We start from the raw sequence: 10,630 nt of genomic DNA, 5'->3' as shown, positions 1-10,630 counted from the left end.
TGAGCATCAAAAAGAATAAATATTAGCATAGAATGATTTATTTACAAAATACACAAATGCTGGTCTGAAAATATGTACAGGTGATTTTGAGCCAAAAATGCTAGAAACTAGCAAGTATTATCCAAGGCATAAATTCCCGGCCAATCACAAGCAAGCCCAAGGGTCAAGAGGTCCCACTTGACGGCCTCACATGAGGAGACAAAGTCCATGTGCATAAACATGTCATCAATCCAAGTGAACACCCTTTCGGCGAATCAGACGCAAGCACGAGGATTTATGGGCCCACCAGAGCAGCTAAACAACCTTAAGACAGGCCGAGGCACCCAATAACAACAATAGGGCCCACAAACCAGTCACACCAAGAAGACTTAAGTCGGTTGGGCTCCATTTTTGGTCAGCCGACGGCCGACCCATGGGCCCCACCGACCTTCTTCTTTCACGTGTCACTCCCCCATTGGATGCTCATGTCGGTTTGGATAGGGTTGGCTGCAGCACAGCGACGCAAGGCCCCTGGAACCCTCCTATAAATATGAGGGAAGGGGTGAGAATTAGGACACACTTCACATCAACTCTCTTCTTACCTTTGGAGCTTGAGATCTCATCCTAGGTGCGTTAGACAGCCTAGGGGTGTAGGAGAATAGGGGTAGATGTACTCAGGAAGGGCGCCAGATTGTCGGCGCTCTTCTCCAATTTGTACCTCTACGAGAGTGTGGAATAGTCGGGGGAGTGCTGGGTCTGTTGGCACTCGTCTCCGCTTGTACCTCGACGGATGCTTATCAATCATAGTAAGTATTTGTGATCTCTTAAGTTTTCTCAGAAATAGAGTTTAAGTTCAAGTACGAGTTTCTATTGTTTACGGGATCGAGCGTCCACTTAAGGGTAGTGGATGACTCTAGAGTAGGACTTCGGATAGAAAGGGATACTCCTAATCGCATCTAGAGTTAGTACGAGATAGCGTAGATGCGGTGTCTAGGCGAGCTTTTACCGCTTGTTTGTTTTGTATTTCCATGGTTTGTAGAGGTAGCCTGCAGATGGTGATAGCCTTGTTAGAGCCCAGTAATCCTCCTCTTTCGGTTACATAACAGTGCATAGTTTTCGAAGCGTCTGGCTTTTAGCCAGGGAACTCCTTAGCCCGAAGTAAATGACGGCTCTAGATCTTTTCTTATCTCAGGTTCTGAGCCTTAGGAAATCCTCTCAACCCCTTATCTCTTCAATAGTGTTGTGTCCTTGGACGAGTTAGAGCCTTAAATAGTATACTCACGTTCCTCTGTGGATACGATACCCTGAAATACTCTTGGGTGAAAGTCGACGACGATATCCGTGCGTTTGCGAATTTGAAACGTCAACAAGCTTTCTGGCGCCGTTGCTGGAGAACGGCAGCTATATTATCTTAGGACCTAGTTCGTCCTCGTATCTTTTTCATTTTCCTTGATTCTACCTTTACCCCCGCTACTCATGGAGCAGCTATCCTTTCCACAGCTCTCTACCCCAAGAGGCGAGTTCTTTGAGCCATCACCATCTTCCTCATCTAGCTATGAACTCAGCCCTGGCTTTATAGCCATGGTTTAGAATCGACCCTTCTCTGGAGCAATTAATGAAGATCCCTATGAGCATTTGCAAGAATTCGAGGAACTGTGTTCGAGCTTGGTGATACTACGCATGACACAGGAAGCTTTGCGGGGAAGTTGTTTCCTTTCTCTCTCATAGAGAGGGCGGAGCAATGGTACACCCAAACGATAGGGAGTATGAGCAGTGATTGGGAAGAACTTCGAGTTGAATTTTGTCACTCGTTCTCTCTCACCAAACGTATAAACTCTCTACCAATTGACATCCTCAATTTTTAGTAATTAGAGAATTAGTCCATAGGTGCAGCTTGGGCAAGATTCTTACGCCTTTTGGCACCTAGCCCAGACTTATCTATACCCAATGATGCGTCATTGGACATCTTTTGTTCGGGTTTAGACATGATGTCTGCCCTAGACCTCGACATCGCCGCCGAAGGTTCGTTTCCACACACAACTCCAACAGAAGGAAGATAGATCTTAGATAGTTTCCTAGAAAACACTTTCTTCCGTACCAACCATAGCGAACCCCGTCGAGAGGAATCTGTGTCGAGCCATGAGAGTCTCTCAACATCTGAATCTGAGCTTTCATCTTCCACATCCTTATATTCATCTGTTGGGCCCTCTCCCGAACCACTAACACCAAAGGGAGAAGAAATTCATCCTTTGGAATTCTCTTCCTGATTCGTGGATGATCATTCAAGAAACATCTGAAACACCTCGAATCATTTTAGGCACGAGAAGCCTACAAAATTGTTGTGTCTTTATGAGACCATCGATACATTTTCCCACCATACACCCACAATGAATTGGTCAAAGGAGGCAAGGCGTACTTCCGAAGCAATTCGGATTAGCCCAGCCTCCACGACCATCCCTTGTTCTATGAAGGGAAATATCGTAGAAGCCCTTTATGACCCTGCTGCTGAGGTTTGCATCATACACGAGTGACTCTTGGACACTTGTGGGTAACAAGCCTCTAACCCCGACCGACAAGTACTTTAAAAGTCCATCCGGACTCTTCTTTGAATGTCGGGGGATCGCAAGGGACGTGCCTATCATCATTGACAAAATTGAGGTGCGTTTAGATTACCACATCTACGACATCATCAATTTTGATCTTCTCCTAGGCTACCCGCTAGAAAAACTTCTGGTATCTCATGGGAGCCTAGATGAAAAGCTTAGGGAAACTAGCTCTGCCACTGCTACTTCTTGCTTAGAAAATCTTTTGGAAAAGCCTCTTCCCAAGCAAAACCCGCTCGAAAAGATGCTGCATACATCTCCATTCATATCATCCGAGCCCCTTCTTTTGGAAGTTGTAGAATCTTTTGAAGAGTACGACTCGGAAGATAGCCATCACTTTTGTGAAGATTAACGTTCATCATCCCCCTCGATCGAGTTTGAGCCTCTTCCCGCTACCCCAGACTATATTGCTCTCGACCTTGATCGAGATACAACTATGATCTTTCACGATGCATCTCTTGAGATGGAGAATCCATGGGCCGAAATTTTATGAGACGCCGACTATAGAGTCCGATGAAAAGGATTCCACAAATGATCATGTGAGTTTCACTCTTGAAATGCCACAGAAACCATGCTCATTCAATGCAACTCCAGAGTCAGGCACGCTTAGTGCCTTGTGCACACACGAGGACTACAACCAACTTAAGGTCCTCTTCTACAAAATCTTCAGAATGATGGTTGTAGATGTATTTGTTTATCGTAAACATTGCAGATTTTGTGGGTGCACTACGGAACTAGCCTTGTAGCTAGCTCCAACAATTGGCGATGAAACAAGAACCCGTCACAAATGATAGCTGCAAGAGTGTGGCAGAACACACTAATTTAATCTAGCTCAAGTGCAGCGATTAATGTCATAAGGACAAGCTAATCAGTCCTGCACTTCAAACGGAGTAAAATGGCTGCTCAGTCGGGGAAAATCCCAATTAAACCACTTGAATCATTGGATCGAACACAAAGCTGCATACAACTCACGTGAAGGCGAGTCCAGAGATTACAATACTTCACAAATTTTTACATTGCAGAAAATGAAATTAACTTATATTACAAACTGTTTTTGAAACTCAGAAACATCAGAAGTTTAGAACAACATTCAGAGTTAACTTGCAGCGGAAAGGTTCAGAATTTGCAGCAGAGTTTTCAGAGTTACAGCAGCGGAAAACAAAATAAACGCGGAAGCTAACGTAGATATATGATGATCACAATTAAGCCCGTATGTGACATCAGTCCAAGGTATTACTGCTGGCCCGAGGACTGCTCCCACTCCACAGACCAGCCAGGAGGAAGGGAATAAGGATAAGTCAACCTAGCTGTGAGGTCCTCAAATGTCACTGTTGACGCTCACTAACGATCATTTCTAGGCGTCAACTTGATCAGAAAATCATGAGAGTTTGCATTTCTTACACGCACTTATATTCAATAAAGTGTCTAAACAACACTTTACCTTCTAGAATATGCAGGTTGTGCTTTTGAGCTAATATGCAGGTTGCAAGCACACTTTGGCCCAACAAAAAACACAGAAAATATCAGAGTATCGATTCAGGCTCAAATGGACCAAGTGTAGCCCAAGAACCGAAGCAAGATCACTCAAGACAGGCTCTACCTCGGTGTTCAGACCAGGCCAGGCCCAGACAAGCCCAACCCCCAGCAGTTGGGGGTGGTTGGCGCCACTGGCAGGCCGGCCGACCCCTTGGTCGGCCGACCGGCCCGTGGGCTCCACCGCCTTAAGCTTGCTACGTGGCAGCATGTCATTGGTCCCCTACGTCAGTTTGCAGAGGATTAGCTGCAGAAACCCCGTGGTTCCCTCCTATAAATACAAGGGAGGGGGTAGAGAATAGAACACACACACCACACACCACTCACCTCTCTTCTCTTGCATTCCTTGCATAGTCTTTAGGCTTAGTGGAGTTTAGGAGAAGTCTAGGAGTCATCGAGTCGCCGGTATTGCTTGAGAGTCTGGTATGGGTTCATCTCTAGCTTTCTCTTGTAATATTCGGTCGTTTGTAATAGAATTAGACTATGGTTACCGATATCTGCTTGAAGTATATTCTGAGTTATCGAGTATATGCTTCTTGTCATGGTTGCGTTATCATTTTATGCTTGCATTGTATGATTGCCCTATGCTGGAGATGGTTAGTCTTTTGTTCTTAGAACTCTATCAATTGCTCCAGTATTCGTATGATTGCTCTAGTGTGATGTCTGTCCATCCGGAGGGTGGGGTTCCGCGCAGGACACTAGAGTATCCCTAACTAGTGTAGACATGGTGTCTAGATTAGCTAAGTGTTGCTGGATGTCAACTATACCCACGATTTGTAGAGGTAGCCGGCAGGTGGTGACAGCCCTGTCCGAGCTTTTTAGTAATCCTCCACGTTCGGTATGGGGGATAGGAGGTACATAAAGTAGCCGGGGTGTACGGGCTCCTCCCGTTGCTTCGATAGCGATCTCCCTGTTGTGTAGTTTAATCTCTGACGAGCTAACCAATGAGAAAGTGTAGATATAGCTAGCCTAGCACAGCTGACTCGAGCTCTGACTTTTACCTTGCTCCCGGCCTAAAGCATCTTTTATCTTTCTTTTATTTATTTATCCGAGAGGGTAGTTTGTGTGTGTGTCACACTACCTCCTACCATGTTATTATCTTACCCCTGTTTATGCATGAGAATATCCAATCTAGATAGAGTTCACCCACTAATCTATATATTCTCTCACTCACCGCCTTCCCTGCGGAAATATAAATGACACCCCGGTATACTCTCGGGTAAAATGCTACAGCGGTATTCCGTGCACTTGCGGATTCATTCGTGGTTCATGAAATACTGCCACCCCAAATTGGCGTCTACGGGCGTCATCGCTGGTGATGTTGGTAGGCGCCAACAGTCACACCTGTAAATAAAACCACAAGCAGGGCTGAGTATACTAATACTCAGCAAGGCTTACCCGACATGTGGTATTGCTTAGCCACTTAACTAGACATGCAAAGCTTTTGGCTAGTGGGTTTGTTTTGCTGAAAAGCAACAAGAGTATGTTCAGAAATTTTTAAATTTTAGCTGTCAGGTTCTAGTTCATTTATCCACTCTAGGTGAGCAACTAAAATTGATCAAACAAGTTGCAATCAGTTTATACAAACAGCCAAGTTCATCATCATCATAAGTTCCACTTCTTACTCTGTGTGGTAAAAGGGTCAAGCAGTCTCAATAACCATGAGAAACAGACGATTCGAATCGAATTTCTTAACCTTGCAAGGCAGACCTAAACACACGCATGGGAACCGAGTCACCCACGCGACCTTTCCCTTCAATTCCCGCCTCACGAAACAGGACCACCGCCCTCGAGTACAGCAGCCGACCACTCTGCACCCGCCATTAGCTAGATGAGAATGAATTCAAGACGGTGGGGAGTATGTTCCGGCCTCGGTTCAATTAAGTACTTAAGCTTACCGATTACCATATTCTCGGCATGTGATTAGTACGTTCAAACGCTTAGCCACCACTACCACACACTGCGGCCTTAACATTTTCATCACTAGACAGACGGGGTTCCATAATCATCATCTTCAACATCATTATCATCATTTACATTTACCCCGCCCATCAATCCTTATAGTTGCAGTATGTAGTAGATCAAACAACTCCTATTTTTCTCGCAAGTGGCAGGAAATTACCCGACCGGTCCTATTTAACAAGGCAACTACTCGAACCGAATTCTAGTGAGCAGTACAAGGGTACCTATGATCATGCAGCTAAAGTTTCATCCAACTCCTACAACTTAAATGCACAACAAGTACAGATATATAAACATATAGATGAGCTGCATAAGAGGTAAAATATAGGTTTATGCTCCGAGGCTTGCCTTCTTGTGAACTGTTAGCAAAATCAGCAGTGGCACTCTGGTTCAGTTCTTTAGAAATTCCAGCTTGGGTCACTTGAACTTTAGAATTTCCAGCTGGGTTCACTTGGGCTCCAGAGATTCCTCCTTGATTCTCCTCCGGCACCAACTCATAAGTCCCGTCAGCTAAGGTCGTCCCATCTATATGAAATGCATATGCATGAGTTGTGCAATGGGTAAAGTTCATTAATTTGTTCACTATAACATTATAAACCAGCAAAACACAAGTTTGGTTTTGTGAGGCAAGTAAAAAGACAAGTTACTGGGCAATTGTTTATAGAGTAGCACTTGACCTTACTGAACTTAGCAAGCAAGTTGGGTTGGTTATATTTTAAACTTTCAGAAACAGTTTTAGTTAGGTCTTGCACAGTTTTAAACATGAGACATAACTTAAATAGTTTCTGTTATTTCAAGATGCAGTTTCTATTCTATTAAGATGCATGTAACAGGACATGGCATGCAAGTATTGTAGCTAAAACTGTATGCATGTTTCAGATTTGACAACTATATACTGTGAAGCTTCAGAAACAAACATGCAAAACAAAATGTAGCTTTTAACTCTGGCCTAGAACAAGATTTGGTAAAAACACTTAGTTCTAGTTAGTTGTTGCTTAAGAAACAACATGCAAGACTAGTTCAAGTTTTTGGAACAAGAAACTATTATGTAGAGATCAGTTTCAGTCCAGTTTAAGGAATTATAATGCAAGGTTCAGGTTCAGTTTCAGTTCATGCACCTAACTACAGGAACATTTATGCTTCAGTTCGGCTCCAATATTTAAACTTAGAACAGAAGTAGACAGAAACAAGGTATGCATGTGAGAGCAAAAGACAGATCTACAACTAATGACTTTAGAACACTTCAGTTTGCGTTATTAAGATTTTTCTTCGATTTACTATGTATTTGCAAGTTCACAGCCTATGACTCACAAGTCAAGTTCAGGTTCTTGCACAGGTTTGGGAAAACTTCTACTCTAGACCCTAACAAGATTCAGATTCTAGCAAGAGGTCCTTGGTCGGGTCTGGAACAAGAACAGAGAGAAGAACATGACTGTGCTCTGGCGAGTTTTGCTACGGAGTTGGGGGCTAGGGGGCGGAAAAGCTTCTTGGGCGCAAGGCTCACCTGCACAAGTACTCGATTTGGAGGGAGATGCTAAGAGGCGACCCGTCGGCATGAGGATGAGCACGGCAGCAATGGCGGCTCAGCTCGACGGCGCTCCGGCAGGAGAAGAAGACCAAGCTCAGGCTTCAAGGCTTCGCAGGGAGGGGAGGAAGATCCTAAGCGACTGGTTCTGGACAATGTGGGGCGGAAGGAGTGTTTTACTCAGCGAGTTCGTGCTCGTTGGCACACTGGCTTGTGGAGGCGAGACGAATGGCTCGATACAGGGCTCAGCTGGGGTTTAAAACAAGCACGGGCGTGTGGAGAGCGAGCATGCAAGTAGGCACTTGTCACTAGAGCTCTGAATTTGGCAGAGAGGGCAATAATTTGCAAGATGACTCAGCATTGGCTCACGACATCATGGCGCTCGTGCAGGAACGCACGGCCGCGTGTCGAGTTCAAGTCAGTTGGTGAGATATTTTGGGGCAAAACCAGAGATGAAACCATGGCAAACCGGGTAATAAACCGTGGGCATGAGCCACTTGGCTGTATTCTGAATTGGTGCCGGTTTTGGCTCGCCATGAGGAGCATTGGCAGCACCGCGGCACAGGATATGGCCAGGTGCACGAAACAATCAAGTGCAAGAGGAAAAAGAACGAGCTAACAGTTTTGTTGAATTTAGACAGAGTCACAAGGATTGCCCTTGAGTTAAAGAGGGTCGGTCTGGTAGAAATTGAAGAAATCAAGCCAACATTGCAGATCTGGGTCGAATTAGATGAAAGGAAGACAAAGGAGATCCAACATTTCAGCAAAAACTCAGCTCAGGCCGGAAACTCTGGGAAAAGGTTCGGACATCCATTCTAAAAGTCCAGATACTCCGGGTTCAGTGCCGGATACTCCAGACAAATGTTCGGACATCCATTCCAGAGGGGCGGAAACTCCGGGATAAGGGCCAGATACTCCGAGAAAGTTCGGACATCCAAACTTTACCCGCATTTTTGGTTTGTTCTGAGATTTTTCATAAGTAAAGTTTAAACTTCTAAGCTTGGTTTAAAACTCTAAAACATCTGGGATGCCACAAAGAGTTATCATGGTCGAGCTTATAACCATAAACAAAGTACTGCCGAGAGATAGCCCGGATTATCATTTATTTATTTATTTTCCTTGAATAAAAGCAAGATCATGTTCTAGGATGTAGTTTTCCTTCAGGTATTTTGGTCGCTAACCATTTCAGGTAGAGATCGAAAGAACGACGGACAGGCAACACCCATGGACATGAGCTACACCGGATACAACACCGTGATATGTCTTGGTGAGGGAACGACTACGAAAGGACAAAGGAGACTTGAACTCCACAAACTTGAGTTTTGTTGCCCAACAATGCAAACTCCAAGTGTGGGGTAGGTATGTGAGGACCCAAAGTAAGTCCCTTCCAAGACAATTCTCATCTTGGTTTGGAAATTCGTGTTAGCTCTTGCATCTTGCTGCATAAAAATAAAAAAATAAAAAAATATTAGAGGAGCTACCATGGTGACAATATTGAGTCTTCATCAGCGAAACACCATGGTAAGTACCGCACAACTTTACATGGTTGAAAAGTGAGTTATGGTTTGATGAAAAAGTCCTTGCTTTATCTGCTTATATACCTGGGAAATTTTTTATCAAAAAGAAAACCTCCATGGATTTACAACTCCACGTGTTTGTCCTACCAAAGTCATATGTTGACCTTCATGAAACAAATTTTACACATATGTGCCTTGCTGTTGCATTGAGCCTCATCAAACTTTGTGACCCTAGTGAGATGTCTTTCATAGTTGCTTGATCAAGATCACGTGCACTCCACCAGCTAAACTTCTATACTGAAACTTAGCTATTCCATTCCATTCATCCACCAAAAAAACTCCATGATTAAATGATCTCTCTCCCTAGTATTCCTCAAATGAGGCATATGGGCTATTTTAAAAAAAGAGGACCCATGAAGGTCCTAGAAAAAAAAGAAAAAACATGGACACATGAATGTCCGTGAAAATATATATATATAATAAATATAGCCATGTCCTCATATTTTTCAAATCAAGGAGAGAGAGATTCATAAAAGGAGTATTTCATTTCCACCATCCACCTTCCACACACGTGCACAATCTTGATCAACTTGTATGATTTGTCATCTCCATGGATCCATTGTTTGATTTTGCAATATATGTAACACAAGTGTATGCTTCCACTTTCACCTACCTGAGCTCCATATAAGCTATTTCTAGAAGTAGGATGAAAAGAGGCAATGCTTTGGTGAGGACATATACACAATGAGAGACATGAGAGATCCTATGGAGAAGTAAAGCTATGGTTGGTCTTTACAAAAATATTTTCAAAGTCCCCCTCCCAGTCATATGGCAGGAAAGTGGAGGAGACTAAAGTCAACACCATTCCACTTTTCAACTCCCAAACATTATTGTAGACACATCAAAATTCACAGGTAAAGGTAAGGCCTAGAATAATCTATATGCAGGTGTCATATCATATAGAAGCCGAGTCCGCCTTAGTTCTTGCCTTTACTCGAGTACGAGCAAAAAACTAAGTGTGGGGGATCTTGTTCAAGGTCTATTCTGACCCATTTTGACCGTCAACTATCACGCAAAAGTTGAGCATCGAAAGGAATAAATGTTAGCATGGGATGAATTATTGACGAATTCTACAGATACAAGTTTGAGTATGTGTGCAGGTGAATTTGAGCCAAAAATGTCAGAAACTAGCAAATATCATCGAAGGCATAAATTCCCGGCCAAGTACAAGCAAGCGCAAGGGCCGAAAGGGCCCACTTGGCAGCCGCACATGTGAAGGAGACACAGCCCATGCGCTTGACATGTCATCAATCCGAGGCAACACCTTCTTGACAAATCATGCGCGTTCACGAGCATCTATGGGCCTACCAGAGCTAGCAAACCGACTTAACAAGAGCCCACTCACCAGGAACCGACATGAGGGCCAACCAAGCAGCCTCCAGACCAAAGGGGAGGTCGTTTGGCCGCCTTTTTCGGTCGGCCGACCAACATGGTTGGCCAGCCAAAGATCG

The 10,630-nt window shown here is 44.1% G+C and overlaps 1 long non-coding RNA gene across 1 annotated transcript; it reads right to left on the bottom strand.

Moving 5' to 3' along the window:
• Nucleotides 1-6,109: 6,109 nt before the first annotated feature.
• Nucleotides 6,110-7,859, bottom strand: LOC120644507. Its single transcript, XR_005663778.1, has 2 exons — nucleotides 7,582-7,859; nucleotides 6,110-6,602 (listed from the first exon to the last, which is right to left on the bottom strand). It is a non-coding gene; the product is annotated as an uncharacterized LOC120644507 (long non-coding RNA).
• Nucleotides 7,860-10,630: the final 2,771 nt, after the last annotated feature.

Source organism: Panicum virgatum, chromosome 8K (genome assembly GCF_016808335.1).
Source record: "Panicum virgatum strain AP13 chromosome 8K, P.virgatum_v5, whole genome shotgun sequence".
In the NCBI taxonomy this organism is placed as follows: Eukaryota; Viridiplantae; Streptophyta; class Magnoliopsida; order Poales; family Poaceae; genus Panicum; species Panicum virgatum.
The sequence above is the reverse complement of the archived record's forward strand: the minus strand, read 5'-3'. Positions and strand labels throughout refer to the sequence as shown.